Raw genomic sequence first — 17,044 nt, forward strand, 5'->3', positions numbered from 1 at the left:
GAAAACACTTCTAAGGAAAATGGAGTAACTGAGTACAGGCAAAACTCAGAACGGGAATCAGAGATAGTTTATGATCCTAGGAAAATCCATATTTCAAATTAAAGACACAGAAAAGCAAAGGAAATAAGACGGAAACACACACAAACACATACACATATGCACATCTCTGTCCCAAGAAAGACAGAGTAGCAGAAGTGTCATCCATACTACGCAGCCCAGGCTCCAGGCACCGAAACTTAACCACTCAAGCTAGTAGCGTTTATCAACAAAATGCCACAGAGGCCTGTGGCAAAACCAGACTGAACAGGCTAGAGCCAAGATAGAGGCAAAGTAAGTTAAAGGTCACTGCTTTCCTGCCCTGATTTATGTCTGTGTTTGTTTCGAAAGTACCTGGTATTTGGCAGAGATGCTTCGCAGCTGTACTTGGAGAGACAGATAGTGGTCAACCATCCCGCACCAGCTCCAACGTGAGGACAGGCAGGCGCCTGCGCTCATGGAACCTAGAGTCGTCCCAGAGTTACCTTCGCTTCATTAAAATGCGGCGACCTCCGCCCAAAGGGGATGGTACTCTGCGAGGCTCAGTTTGCGGAGTGCAGGGAAGCCTGGGGGAAGGCATGCGCTGGCTGTTCCTGGAAGTCTCCGCCCTCTAATCCTGTTTCTGATGATGTACCCGCCTTTTACACCTTAAAAGTCCCCCACACGCCTCCCTTCAGGGAGAAGGTGCCATTAGTGCGTGAGCTCTCCTTCTCCACTCTCTGGGCCATTCAGTAAAATCCTGCCTTGCTTGCACCAAACTCAGTTTTGACGGTGGCAGCGGGACTTTCAGCAGGGAAACAACTCACTGACCCACCAGCGGGGCTTCGGTTCTGCTAGGGGCCTCCATCTAATTTGTAACAGACTTTTGAGTTTAATGGTAAAAATTTGAATCCTTGCTCAAATTGATATTACTGTGTGACCTCGGCCAAGCTTCTCCAACTCTCTAACCCTTAATTGGTTTATCTATAAAATAAGCTTTTTTGAGGTTAAGTAAAACACTTCCCATTGTGTCTGACAACAATAAGTGCTCAATTACAGATTTTTTTTTTCCTCGAAAAGGCTTTTCCCCCTGATTCAGCATCATTCTACATCAGGCTATTTTCCCCCAAAACCGTAGATATAAAAACTAAATGGTAATGGTGACCTTGTATACATTCGATTTTTAGAAATTATAGCATAATAGCAAGAGCATTCATGCCATATGAAAAATCAATTCCAAGTAGATTAGAAAACCCAAATGTGAAAGGCAAAACCATAAAACTTTTAGAAGATAATATGGTAGAATATATAATATCCTTGGTAGAAAAGTATTTCTTAAGCAAAACACAAAAAGCAGTGACCATGAAGAATAAGAGTAATAAATTCAACTATGTTAAAATTAGTCATAATTTTGCCATCTTCAAAAGACACTGTTAAAAAAAAAGTGATGAGTATAGAATGGAAGGAGGTATTTGCAACACATTCAGCTGATAAAGGACTTTTATCCAGATTATCTAGATAATTCCAGTAAGGAAAAATAAAAAGTCAGGCAACCAATAGATAAATAGGTGAAAGACTTAAAAGAGTATTTCACAAAAAAGGAACCCAAATTACTAACAAACATATACAAAAGGACTGGACTTTAGAAGTCAGGAAACTGCAAAATCAAACATTTTTCTTAATTTTGAGATGTGTTAAACATATAAAAGCTACAAGAATTTTCATATATGGCTAGAGGGATTGTAAACAGGTACAAATTCTTTGGTAAACAATATACTGTAATCAAGAAATATTGAAGATGTATTTATTCCTTTTGATTCAGAAATTTCACCCTTGTTCATAGAGATAAAAATACTTATTTGCAATAGGTACAAGTATGTTTAGAGCACAATTGTTCATAATTGTCAAACATTGGAAACAATCCAAACACCCAACAATAGGAGAATGGGGAATACATTGTGGGTATACAAGTAGAGCAGATCTCAGATACAGCAACATTCGTGTATCTAAAAGACGTGATTTTGAACAAAAGAGAGCAAGTAACAAAAGATTATAGACTATATTTATGTGAAATTCTAAAAAAAAAAAGGCAAAATAAAACTGTTTAAAAATGCTGGAGAGGGTGTGGAGAAAAGGGAACTCTCCTACATTATTGGTGGGGATATAATTTGGTGCAGCCATTATGGGAAACAGTATAGAGGTTCCTTAAAAAATTAAAAATAGAGTTACCCTATGATCCAGCAATCCCACTCCTGGGCATATATCAGAGGAAACTCTAATTTGAAAAGATACATGCACCCCAATGTTCATAGCAGCACTATTTACAATAGCCAATACATGGAAGCAACCTAAATGTCTATCAACAGATAATTGGATAAAGAAGTTGTTTTATATATATATATATATATATATATACACACACATACATACATACATACATACATATATATATATATCTCAGATACAGCAACATTATTGTGTCTAAAATACATCATTTTGAACAAAAGAGAGCATTGTATGTGTGTATATATATGTAAATATACACACAATGGAATATTACTCAGCCATTAAAAGTATGAAATAATGCCATTTGCAGCAACATGGACAGACCTGGAGATAGTCATACTAAGTGAAGTAAGACAGAAAGAGAAAGACAAATACCATGATCTCTTATATGTGGAATATAAAAACATGACACAAATGAACTTACAAAATAGAAACAAACTCATGGACAAAACAAACTTATGGTTACCAGATGGGAAAGAGGTGTGGGGCTGGGGAGGGAGAAACTGGGAGTTTGGGATTTGTAGGTACTAACTACCATATATGAAATTGATAAACAACAAGGTCCTACTGTATAGCACATGGAACTCTTTTCAATACCTTATTATAGCCTATAATGACAAAGAATATGTAAAGGAATAACCACATGCACTAGCAGGGGATCTTTCAAATTTGTTTAACATGAAAAAATGTATATGTGGGTGGAAAAACTGTAAAGGAACTCAAGGTAAGAATTATAAATGAATTAGGATAGTACCTGTCTCTAGGGAGACATGAGAGATTTATAATTTGTAAGGCGTATTAGCCAGGGTCCAAAACAACTATAACAAAGGAATAATTACACACATGGTAACTAGAATTCCAAAGAATTCCATCAGGCTCAGTGAGGTACACAAGAAGGATGAACATGTCCCTCCCCAAGACTTGGGTTCCGACCTCATTAAGAAAGTTCACTGAGTTGTCCAGGACAAAGCTGGTTCAGAGTCACTGGGCAAGCAGGACTCATCCATCTGAGGGGCAGGAGGGCTGAGGTTGGCTGAGGGGGTTGGGGCACCATCATACTGAGGACCCAGCATCAGCAAGGAAGCACTATGTACAGACCATAATAAATACCTCAGGAGAAAGTCACCAAAGGCAGCACCCTGGAATCAGGAGGAGCCCCTTTCTCCCACAAAGTCTCTCCAGCTCCCTCTACCAACAACACTTAATAATCACGTGGGCAGCAAAGGAAAAAAAAAATGCTTAAAGCCCCTTTCTTGCGGAGTACATCAAAAAAGGTGAATCTGAAAGTAAGGGGCGATCAATTGATATGGGGCATGGAAGGGATAGACAGAGCCGCCTGTGATATTGATAAAGTTCTAAGACTTCACTCATTTGGTAGTTACAAGTGCTTTCATCACTGCTATCTTTAAACTACACACATAATAATGCATGTTCCTGTACATTCACAGAAAGATGTTAATCTTAAAAAGCAAATGAGCATCATATGATTAGCATTCAGCTAACTTGAATAGTACTATTTCTTCTGCTGTTAACTAGCCACAAAATCTTTCCGAAGCCACTTAATTTCTCCTCATCTGGAATCCGTCATCCTTAAAATGCAGAAGGCAATGCCCATCCAGTTATTACAAGTGATTACCGGTTTTTATCAAAAGGAAAAGAAGAAGGGAAAAATAAGGTAATATATACAAAAGTGTTTTGAGGAACATGTGAAAATGTATAATCAAATAATGAGAATATCAAAAAAAATAATGAGAATATCAGTGTGTGAATACTTTTGAAAACTCTAGTTTTTGAAAAGTGTATTAGTCTGTTCTCTAGAGAAATAGAACCAATAAGAAATATGTAAAATAAGTAATTTGGCTCAAGTAATTGTAAAGACTGAGAAGTCCCACAATCTGCCTCTCTCAAGCTTGAGTCCCAGCAAAACAAGTGGTATAGTTTCAGTCCAAGTCTGAAGTCCTGAGAACCAGGAAACCAATGGTATAAAGTCCGGTTCCAGTGTGAAGTGTTGAGAATCAGGAGGGCCAATGGTGTAAATCCTAGTCCAAGGGCAAGAAAAGACCCAGGTCCCAGCTCAACAGTCAGGCAGAGAGAGCGAATTCTCCTTTCTTCAGCTTTTCGTTCTATTCAGGCGTTCAAGAGATTGGATGATGCCCACCTAAAATGGTGAGTACAGTCTACTTACTCGTTCACAAATTCAAATGCTACTCTCTTCCAGAAACATCCTCACCAACCCACCCAGAAATAACGTTTATCCAAATATCCGGGCACCCCAAGACCCAGCCAACTTGACGTGTTAACTCTCATGAAAAGCACATGCTTATTTTTAAAATGATATTACTACCAAAAGATACCAAGAGCTAGAAAGTCTGTTATCCTTCTGCAAATTGAGAATCAAGAGCATGTACACAATTATTTACTCAAAAAAGTAAATGTTTCTTCTCTTATTGTCTGAAGTGTGTATTTTTCAAGATGAAAGTGACAGAAATTATCTGGTCTATCTTTATCTACCTTTCTATCTTTAATTTGTAAATATGGAAATAGTGATGCCAGAAGTGTCAACATTTTTTGTAGTGAATTCCAAGGTCGGAATTGGAATCCAAGTCTCCTGACATACAATTCAGTTCATCCCTGAATAGCAATCCCCTCAGGTTGCAGAAAATCTATGGATATGAATGAAAGCAGCAGCTATGGTCTACTTCCTTTTTAACTCATTTGATTTCTCCTCTTTTGAGTGGGTTTGAAACAGATTTATTGCCAGTGGTAGCCTCTGGCAGTGTGAGGGGAAGATGAGCCTGCCATAGCGGAATAAAAAATGAAAAGTGTGATAAGACATAATGAAGTGAAATAAAATCTCTGCTCAACGCCCAGATAAAACTGTCAGTGTTTGGGTGCTGCAGGCTGTCGGGCTTTGCCAAGACAGGAGCAAGTGCGATCAGTGCAGGTTTGAGGGAGGACACTGTCACTTAAGTTGCTGAAACCATTCATACTTAGAGTTTGATGTAAAGACTGAATGGCAACACAATGGCAGTCTTATTATGATGGTTCATCTCAGTTGCAATCTGGTTGAAAGCAAATATTTGAAGTAAAGTTTGGGTCTATTTTATAATTACTTACATATTTACATGCTAAGTTCTGAACTAATTCTACCATAGAGCTCATTAATAGGTTAATGAAATGCACTCACAGACAATAATTACTATGTTCTCATTGAAAATTGAATGTAGGTTCTTTGAAAGACTTGGGCAGAAAAAGTCTTTCTTACTAAAATCAGAGACTCTTGAGTCTTCGGTTAAGTTCTGACTTGTATGGGAGTTGAAATAGCTCTGACATCCTCCATTACCTGTGGAATGTAAAATGCAGCCATTCAGCGGTTGGCTGACGGTGACAAAGTGCAGGCTAATGGTGCTCACCCTCTGCACTAACCCTGATGTACCTGGCCTTTTCAAAACAAAGAGGTTAATGTCTAACAAGTCATGTAAAGTCAGAGTGAATGAACCTTAAAGTAAATGCAACATAGCATCCTTTGCATTTCAGTTTTCCTTGAAATATCATCACTTTAAGTTTAGTGTCAGAGCCAAAAAGGCAACAATTCTGGGTGAGGTTTGAAATTGGTGTTAACCTAATCAGAAAACAGTCCAGTAAAAAGAAGGTTGAATCACTTGCCGTCACCTGGTAGTTTTTGCTTTGGTAATCAAGGTGCTGGAATTGGATTCAAGATACTTCCCTTGAAATTAGACTTAAATCATTTTCAGTTGTGGACAAAAAATGCCACCTGCCATATCAATAAACAAAGGATGTTGCGGTCATCAAGCCAGCAGCCACTGCAGCCACCTGCCACGGTGCACCCTGAGGGGATTCAGGATGGAGAAAAACAGGTCACTGGCCCTAGAGAGTTAAGGTGCAGATCAAAGCAGTGACTTCAGTAAGCCCAGACTTTTGCATCTTCCCAAACATAGAAAAGCACTTGAGCTATCTGGTTTTCTTCAAGTAACAGTAATCGTTTGGTGTTCTTACCACTTGGTTTTTGTTAGAAAAACTCTGAATATCCTGGCTTGTCCCTTACCTCTTTGGAGAAGTCCCTCAGAGCTCTCTGAGAGGCTGTCTGTGGGGCTTACGTCCTCAGAAAGTTCACCAAAAAAAATATAACTGTCAACTTTTAGGTTGTGAATTTTTTTCAGCCGACACAGTCAAATGCCAAAACTGTGGTTTATGAAAATATAAATTAGTTTCATCATAGAAAATACTGGATATGGGAGACTTACTTTTTGAATACCTACTATGTTTAGATGTTTTTGCTTATATTATATGCAAAATGAGTATACACAAACTTACTAAGTAAATATATTTATATTTTTTCTCATTTTACCAACATGGCAATGGAAGTTCAGAAAATTAAAAGAATTTTTCAAAGTTGTGAACTCAGTAGGTAGTAAATCATAAAACCTTGTATTTGTTGATGATTTTTTGTTCGTTTTAAATATATAACGCAACTCCTGGTGCAAAGTGAAATATTCTGTTCATCACTGTATTTACAGCAGCAAAAAATGCATAGCATATACGTTCAGTTGGCTAGTTTAACCTGTTTGTGTTTGTTTCCATAACAGAATACTGCATCTGCATCACGCTTCTAAGACTGGGAGGGGGAGAGGTGGTAGGGGGCAGGGTAATCAGGAATATTGCACTGTACAAAAAGGGTGATCAAAAAAATGGCATATAAAATAGTAGACCAGAATTTAGTTGATCTGAAGTCCAAGGCACATCACCCTAAGAAAATAAAATTAGGACAGAAAGATTAGGACTTCAGCGAGGAAATAAAATGCTTCCTTAGCTCTGATCTAATCAGCCTGAGGGTTTTATAGTTGTGATTTATGTCTCTCTCCTTCCTTCTTTTAGAGGCATCTTAAATATTTAAAGACCTCGTGATCCTCCTTTAAACAGAAACTTCAGTATAGAAAGGCTAAGGCTTGATCTTTCAATAATTTTAAGTTATGGTTTGTGGCCCATATTTTTTTTCCAGCTTTACTAAGATAGAATTGACAGATCAAAATTATATGTATTTAAACTACACAGTGTGAGTCATTGTGAAATGACTGCCACATATCCATCATCTTACCCGTTATCTCAGTGTGTGTGTGAACAGTTAAAATCTAATCTCTTAGCAAATTTCAGCATATAACACAGTATTATTAACTATAATCACCAGGCTGTGCTTTAGATCCACAGAAGACCATCTTCTCCAGAAGCCCATCACTGAATTGCCTAGAGGGCAATTTGACTTAAGTAAAAATGGTAAACCTTGAAGCTGCTAGTCCTGACTGGCAATGAGATTCAACTAATTAAGCAGATAAGCAAAAGTGAGAATAATAACTAAGAACGTAGCTGGTGTAATTTATAGCTCTGTAGCAGTGACCAACTAACTGTCAAATAGAGATCATAACATTCAGAAAATAATCTTCAAGTTAATATTAGGATGTCAGCTTCTTAGAAAGCTGCCTCCGTCTTGCTTTTTCTCTGATAGGAATAAAGAGCAAAATTATTTTCTCTACAATTATTTTGCACAATAAACTAGGTAGTCTGAGTTGTATAAATATACCCTTTCCCCTTGGGATTCAACAAAGTAAAACAGAATTAATGTGTTTTTGTCACTGTTTCTGGGTGTTAGTATTTTATCATGTTATAGTTTGGATGTATATAGAGGTTTTTAAATGAACACTTATCAGTTTTAAAAGATACATTTAAAGACTATTTTTATTTTTAAATATCACTTTAAATAACCTTATTTTCCATAAATTGGTTCTCATGCAAAAAAAAAAAAAAATGGTGATTAAGGGTATAAATAACTGAGTCATGCGGGAATCAGTATTTCTCTCCTAAGTAGACCGTTTAGGAGGGTAGGACACTCTAGATCTGGATAATAAACTTACCCACTTGAGTGATGGTAATAAATTAGCATCACCTGGAAACTCCCAACACTCTGTAACATTTCTTATCATGTTTTGTAACCCGTGGTCAGTGCTTCTTTTTTCTTTAGAATTACAGATACCGGTAAGTAAGAAAAGTTTCTAGTTGTATGATGATATACAAGTACCTGTTCCAAGGTGTTTTTGTTTGGGAGGGAAATGTTTCTATTATTCTGTTTAGTTTAGTTTAGTTTTAATTTAGTTTAGTATTGTTTTCAACAGAAGAGAAGGAAAATATATCGATGCACAGGGAAAACAGTATAGAGAGATAATAAGAAGTGCCTGTCAAACACAGACGTGAGTGATCTGAGTGAATCACCAGCCTCCGCCTAGCACATTCTCTTCTGCTTGACAGGAGTAGACAGAGTATTAGTGAGAAGGATCACGCAGTTACACTCAGGGTTGGTGATACTTCTTTAGGAAATAAAAACAAACAGGTTCTTTGTTTCTTTAGTTCATCATTTTCAGCTTGACGTATAGGTTTCCAAACACATTCATGTCCACTGAGGATCTATTTCTACAGGTTATTTTTCTAAAGTGAGAAGGATCTTGAGTTCAGCCTCTCTTAAGTAGAAAAGTAAGCTTTCAGAGTTCAGGACAAACCCGTAGCACAAAATATCATTACACAAACATTTTCTTGGAACAAAAATATTTCTAAATGCATTGTTTATAACTGTCCTCTGTTGAGCTCTGACTCTAAGTGCCTGCGTACATTACTTCATTTAATACTATGATCATACAAAAACCTGTTCAAAAGTTACTGTTATTTCTATTATTCTCTTGATATTACCGATGAGGGAAACAGAGCATAGAGAAGCTAAGTTACTTTCTCAATGACAGACAGCTACTAGGTGAAGAGTTAGAATATAAACCCAGGTCACCCGAACTCCTGAACTTGCACCTTCAAGTGTCTGCCTGTGACTGCCTCTCAAGCAAGAGGCACGGCTGTGGACGTCAGTTCAAGAAAACAATCTGAATGATATCTGAGAGCTGATGAATGGGTCGGAGCCATAGTATAGTTGACAGAACATGCCAATATAGTTTTATTTAAACTTTCTAAAAGGCATTGAGAGTTAGCATAGGCAGAGAGGTTACTTGTTGAAATTTTAAAGGATCTCAAGCACCTAGGCTTGGATTGATCATAATCCAGCTGGTTTATTCATGACTTTCCATCATGAATTTCTAAGCTTATGTGATTAGATTGTTTTTTAGCTTACTTTAATGTAATAAGTATTAGTAAACATACTACTCAAAATAAGGGTGAGATTCTTTTTTGTCAATTTTATTGGGGTGCAATTTATAGAAAATATAATGCACATACGTAGACTTGAGTAATCATCGTCACAATCTAGACATAGAAGACCACCGTCACCCCAGAGCTCCCTAGTGCTCCTTTGCAAGTCAATACGCCTCCTTCAGCTTTAGCCCTCGACAACTACTTATCTGCTCTCTCTCACTACGGTTTAGATGCTTTTTAAGAATTTCATCTAAATTGAATCATGTAGTATGTACTTTTTCTTCTGATTTATTTTTTTCATCCATTCTGAAATTCAGTTACGTTGTTGCAGGTATCAATGGTTGTTTTTTTTTTTTTAATTTATTTATTTTTATTTAGTATTCTGTTACATGGATGTTCTACAATTTATTTATCTGTTGGTGTACATTTGATTTACTTCTGCTTTTTTGGCTATTCTAAATAAAATTGCTGCAAATATTCATGGACAAATCTTTGTACATATTTTATTTTTCACTTCTCTTGGGTAAATACTTGGGAGTGAAATTGGTGGGCTGCAAAGTAAATGCAATTTTTTAGATTGTACAATGTGATGATTTAATGTACACTTGCATTACGAAATAATTACCACAATTAAGTTAATTAACACGTCCATAACTTCATATTGTTATAATTTTGTGTGTGTGCAATGAGAACACTTTAGATTCACTCCCTTAGCAAATTTCAAGTATACAATAGGGTATAATTAACTATAATCACCATGCTGTACATTAGATCCCCAGAACTAATTCATTTTATAAGTGAAAGTTTTTACACTTTGGCCAATATCTCCCCATTTCCCTCAACCTCCAGCCTCTGGCAATCACATTTCTACTCTCTGGTTCTATAAATTTGACGTTTTTAAGACTCCATATAAAAGTTGTTTGCATTTTCCTGATGATTAGTGATTTTCAGGACCCTCTCATACACCTGTTGGATGTTTGTATGTCTCTTTTGGATAAATGTATAAAGTCCTTTGCTCACTTTTTAACTGTTGTTTATTTTGCCATTGCATTGTAAGAGTTCCATATATATTGTGGATTGTAACAAATAGCAAATATATGACTTATAAATATTTTCTCCCATTCCATAGATTGCCTTTTCATTTTGCTGATCATTTCCTTTGCTGTATAGAAGGTTTTTATCTTGATGTATTCCCACATTTTTATTTTTGTTTTGCTTTTCTTGCCTGTTTTTGGTGTCATTTCCAAAAAATTGTTGCCAAGACCAATGTCAAGGAGTTTTCCTTTATGTTTTCTTTAAGGAATTCTATTGTTTCAGGTCTTACATTTATGTCTTTAATCCATTTCAAGTTAATTTTGATGTATGGTGTAATATAAGGGTCCAATTTCATTCCCTTGTATATGGGAAGCCAGTTTTCCCAGCACCACATATTGAAGAGACTATCATTCCCCGTTGGGTATTCTTGACCCCCTTATTAACGTTTGGTTGACTGTATATTTGTGGGTTTATTTCTGGGCTCTCTATTCTGTTCCATTGGTCTATGTGACTGTTTTTATGACAGTTCCATACTACTTTGGTCACAACATCTTTGTTATATAGTTTGAAATCAGAAAGTGCAATACTTCCAAACTTGTCCTTCTTTCTGAAGAGATTTTTTGGCTATTCAGGGTGCTTTATGATTTCATATGAATTTTAGAAGTTTTTTTCTATTTCTGTGAGAAATGCCAAATAATTTTGATAGAGATTGCTTTGAATCTGTAGATTGATTTGGGAAGTGTGGACATTTTAATAATATGACTTGTCCCAATTTATGAACATGGGATCGCCTTCCTTTCTTTGTGCCTTCTTCAATTTCTATTATCAATGTTTTATAGTTTTCACTGTACAGATTTTTCACTTCTTTGGTTAAATTTATTTATAAGGATTTTATTCTTTTTGATGCTATTGTGATTGGCATTGTGTTAATTTCTTTTTCAGATAGTTCATTGTTAGTGTATAGAAATGTAACTAATATTTGTATATTAATTTTTCCTGTAACTTTACTGAATTTATTTATTAGTTCCAATAGTTTTTGGAGTCTCTAGCTACAGCAAGTTAGCAATAAAAAGAAATAAAATATATCCAATTCAGAAAGGAATAAGTTAAATTGTTTCTGCACAAAATATGCTCTTTTGCATAGGAAAATCCTAAAAGCCAGATTTTTCATGATAGCTTATTTCTGGTTCTATGTTCTTCCTTCTTTTTTTCTCTTATTTTCACCACTTTCCCACAAAGAAACTATCACTTGTGTTTTTATTTTCCTAATTCTCTTGCTTCTATTTTATATAGTTCTTTTTAACTATTGTATGTTTCCATAAAGAGTATATGATTATAGTTGTTTTAACTTCAGTAAGAAGGATATTGTGCTATATATAAAAATAATTTAAGTTTTTTTACCAAATAACATACCATTAATATTCATATACATAGTTGCTATAATTTGTTTGATCTGATTGCTGCTTCATATACCATCATATAAATATACAGTTAATTCATCTACTGTCTTGTCCATGAGCATTTGAGCTTTTGTCTATGATTTTGCTATTGTGAACTGTTTTACTATGACCATTCTTTGTATATGTCTTCTGGTATACACATATACTGGACATACACCCATGTTTCTCTTGACTTTAGATATAGGATTAACATTACTGGTCTAAACTTACAAGGTAGTACTATGATTGTTTTAGCATTTAACCTCACTAGCAATGTATGAGAGATTTAAGGCGTATATCGCTTCCAACACAGAGTACAGCCAAGGTTTTTAAATATTTGCCCATTTAATGAGAGTTACGATAGTATCTTGCAGCAGTCTTGATTGACATTGCCTCAACAATGGACAAAGCTCATTTACTAGTGACATGTATTTGCTTTGCTGTGAAATGCTTTTCATGTCCTTTGCCCCATTGTTGCCTTTGAGTTATTGGTGCTTTACATACCAATTTGTAGGGGTTCTTTAGCTAGCCTTGATAAAATTTATTTTTGGCTGTGTTTATTGCTGATAGCTTTTTCCCATTTGTAACTTATGTTTCACTTAGGAGTATTTTTTAATGAACCAAATTTTTAAATTTTAATATTGTCAAATATTGTTGTAATTTCTGTGCCTAAAATATGTTCACCAATATGTTCTACTTAGACATTCACAGTTTTGTTTTTAATATTCAAATCTTTAATCTATCTGGAGATGATTTGATTTTTCTGGATAGTTTCTTAGTTTCATCTCTGATGTACCTAAGCTTCTATGAATGCACAAGTCTAGTTCTCAGTTCTCTGTCCCATTGGCCAGTTTTCTATCCCTGTGCCAGTCGCAAACTATTTTTTTTTATTATTATAGTTAATAAAATCCTGATCATCAGTAGGAATAAACAAACAATAAATTGTTTACTTACACAATGAAATATGAAACAGTCAAAATGGATGAATGTGTTAATATGTATAAAACTTAACATTAGTAGGAGAGTCCTAAATGATTTTAAATAGCTTGATACAGTTTAAAACAAAGTTATAAACAACTGAAAAATATACTTGTATGGACACATACAGCAATGAAAATAAATTATATAAAAAGAAATTGCATAAAATTACTCCTTCTCCAGGCTTATGATTCAACAACCCATGAATATAATTCATTACCTGAAGATGTTACAAGAAAACAATATGGTTATTTCAATTTAGTGCAGGGAAAGCAGTTGATAAAGTTCAACCTAAATTCATGATTTAAAAAAGAAAACCTCTTTCAGGTTTAGGAATTCAGAAATAGATGAGAACATCTTTGATCTGATAAAAGTATCATTGAAAACAAAAAGTCAGGGACTGCTGAGCCCCTGTCCACCTTCCACCAACTACTCCGGTCATAAAACATCTACTCATAAGAAATAGAAGCTGGATCAGAAGCCAAACTGGCCAAGCAGGCTAAGCTGTGTGATGCCACAGCCACTTGCATGAAGTCAGTAACTGGGCAAGAGCTGAATTATCCAAGGGGGAGACTAATCTTCTCTAGGTCATTTATAAAAAAATGTTGTAAGAAGCTGTAGGCCATTTTAGAGGGTCATCTCAAGTATTCAGTAAAAGGAAGAAGATGCTGAACAGAAACAATAGATGACTTGTGACTCCAGAGAGAAAGTTGAGACCAAGCTTAGAGTACATCTGTAACAACATACTGTCTATCTCTTTTTGGAAAAGTTCTTGATCCCAGTGTTGCACAGGCAGAGAGCAAAGTCTTCAATTTGAAAATGAAAGGTGACTACTACTGTTACATGGCTGAGGTTGCCATGGGTGACAAGAAAGGGAACATGGATCAGTCACACAAGCAGACCAAGAAGCTTTTGAAACCAGCAAAAAGGAAGTGTAATGGACTCATTCTATCAGGTTGGGTCGTTGGGTCAGGTCCTTACTTTCCCTGGGTTGTGTTGGGATCTGAACTCCTCTGAGAAAGTCTGCTCTCTTTCAAAGAGAACTTTTGATGAAACCATTGCTCAACTTGATACTTTAAGTGAGGAGTCATACAAAGACAGGAGGCTAATAATGCAATGACTGGAGACAACTTGACATTTTGCGCATCGGATCCTCAAGGAGACAAAGCCAAAGCTGGAGAAAGATGGGAAAACTAACCAGCCTTTCAACCTTTGTCTGCTTCATCCTAAAATTTACAGAAGACCATTTTTCATCCTCACTGTCCCACAGATAGGCTTTTTATGATTTGTGACAGGTTTATGTTACTTCTATTTGAATTTCTATCTTTCTCATGTGGCTTTTAAGTTTAACACTAGAAGAGTGGGATCAATTAACATTTGGGGAGTTATCTGTTTTCATTTTGAGGTGTTTAATATGGAGATGTGGAATTTTTATGCAAGTTATTAATGTTTGGCATAGTAGTTTTTGGTACATTGTGGCTTGACAAGGAAGGGCCAGTGTTACAACTGCTTCCATGTCTAAGCAAAGGAAACTGCCTGATGGGGGATGAAAGGAGTAATTGGTTCTAGTCAGAGATGTAGTTGTTGTGGGCCCTTTAAGATTTAGAGCGTAAGGCTGTAGTAGAAATATACATACCAATGGATGTTTTATGTTGAACCAGGTGTATCTGTAGAACACACAATCACAATTTGCACACTTTTGACAGGAGCTACAGAAATGTTCCTTTAGAGAAAGTTGTGTCCCAGTTGGCTTTGCATAAGGACAGAAAATGTTCATATTCCATAATTTGTAAAGTTACCTACTTTTTATTTTCATTATTTTTGCTACACTTATTGGTATCTAACTGTTTTAGGCAACCTAAGAACAAATATACAATTAAAGATGCAGTAAAAATAAACTTCTTGATATCCATTACTTTATATATGTCAATCACAGTGGTAAAACAACCAAACTTGTGTGTAACTTTTTTCCGGTTTTCAAAAAAATTTTGTGCTATTTATGCATGACTGTAAAAGTAGTTAACAGAGAAATAACTTGAGATAATGTATAGGTTTACTTAATTTCTTACAAAATATCCAATATCATTTAAAGCATGATTGTTAAGAATGTATGTATTAGGTTAATGGAATAAAAGTTTTATAACTGGACTTTCTAAAAGAAAAGATTGCCCACTATTGTCCCTTTACTCATTTTTATTTGACATTATAGCCAGTTAATAAGATGAACAATTCGAGGTATGGGATCAGAGAGGAGGAAATAAAACTGTTTCTTTGCCAATGATGCTACCATTTATAGAAAATTCAAAATATTCTCCGAAGTATTAGAAGGCAGAAAAGTTTTGTCAATAGCTGGATAATAGTTAATATACTAAAGTCAATTACATCTCCATACATCTTTAACAAATAAGTGGAAAATGCAATTTAAAAAAATTTGCAATATTATTAGAAAATGTCTACTACCTCAGAGATAATTTCAGTAAAGCCAGGAAGGCCTTTTACTGTAAAAAATTTACAACTTCATTAGGAAACACTGAAGAAGAGTCTACAAAAATGGAGAGATACATCATATTCATTGATAGGAAGACAAATTGATCTGTAGATTCAATGCAACTTCAAGAAAAATCTGAAAATTTTCTAGAGAACTTGATACATTTATTTCAAGATTTGGTTAGAAAAGTAATGTGCTGAGAATAGCAAGACAAATATTGCATGTTATCACTTATATGCAGAATCTCAAAAATAAAACAAATGAATAAATATAACAAAACTAAAGCAGACTCACAGACATAGAGAACAAACTAGTGGTTACCAGTGGGAAGAGGGGTGGGGAGGTGGCAAGATGGGGAGGGGGATTAAGAGGTATAAAATACTATGCACAAAATAAATAAGCTAGAAGGACTATATTCTAAAGCACAGGGAATATTGCCAATATTTTATATTAACCCTTAAATGGAGTATAATCTATAAAAATATTGAATCATTCTGTTGTACACCTGAAACTAGTGTAATATTATAAATCAATTATAGTTTACTAACTGAAAAAGAATAGCCTAAGCACTCATGTTCCCCTGGGGATGTTTACTACTTTGATCAGGCAAGGATGAAAAGATGATCTGGCTATAGACCAGATCCGAGTCTGTGTCAAGCCCTGTGAGTTCAAGGATGGTGGAGTTGGTTGTACCCTAGGGTGAAGAGCCTCACGCATCAGAAATCTCACCAAGAGTTTTCAGGTCAAAGCTTTCCCCTCAACAGTCAGAGAGAAGCAACCTTGGGAACAGTCACTTAAGTTGGAATTCACCAACCATAGAGATTCAGAAAGGAAGATGTAGGAAAGGGACTTCTAAGGCCAATTAATCTTTACCTGTTTTTCTCAGCATTTTGTCTCTGCAGGGCTGCTATATGTTGTTATTTTTAAGTCCTGAAGACATCTAAACCAACAGGTGTGTCACTAAATGAGGTAGCAGGCATTGATTAACTCAAGACCACTAATGAGGAGAAGCACTAGCAGACTTCCTTATTCTGTCTTGCCACCATTGCCTCATGCTTCCTTCCCTCCTCAAGTTTCAAAAGACAAATAGGTTAAGGCTGATGGGCATTTAAGAGATTCCTATGCAAGAAGAATCAACATTTTCCAGTATGTCTCTAGTGGCAAGTGCTATAGAGTACAATATACAAAACTATGGGGACCCTCCAGGTTAGGATCAATTCCTAATAAACTGCCTCTAATTCTACTACTTCCATTCAGTTGAGAAGTCTTATCAAAATAAAAGGGAAAGTGAAGATATTTAAGGTATAATTTAGACTGCACTGTATTTTTAAATAGTAAATTACACCCAAATGCAAGAACTTTATTTTTAGTGTATTAAGGTCAAATTTTACACTAGAAAACTGAGGTATGAGAAAAATTAATTTATTTTCAATAACTGGTTTCATCTTTGTTCCAGAGCTTCTATTCTCATTCTATAGTAAAAGAGAAAACATATTTCCATTCAAGGTAACAATCTCTTTCAGTTTAAAAAAATACATCATAGCTGTGTTTAAACATGTTTTAACTTCAGTCCATCCACAGTAAGAAATACTTTTTTCTCATT

At 35.5% G+C, this 17,044-nt stretch overlaps 1 pseudogene; it reads left to right on the top strand.

The window, feature by feature from the left end:
* Window positions 1–365: 365 nt before the first annotated feature.
* Window positions 366–14,150, top strand: LOC102514146 (annotated as a pseudogene).
* The last annotated feature ends 2,894 nt before the right edge of the window (window positions 14,151–17,044 follow it).

This window comes from Camelus ferus, chromosome 4 (assembly GCF_009834535.1).
Source record: "Camelus ferus isolate YT-003-E chromosome 4, BCGSAC_Cfer_1.0, whole genome shotgun sequence".
Classification (NCBI taxonomy): Eukaryota; Metazoa; Chordata; class Mammalia; order Artiodactyla; family Camelidae; genus Camelus; species Camelus ferus.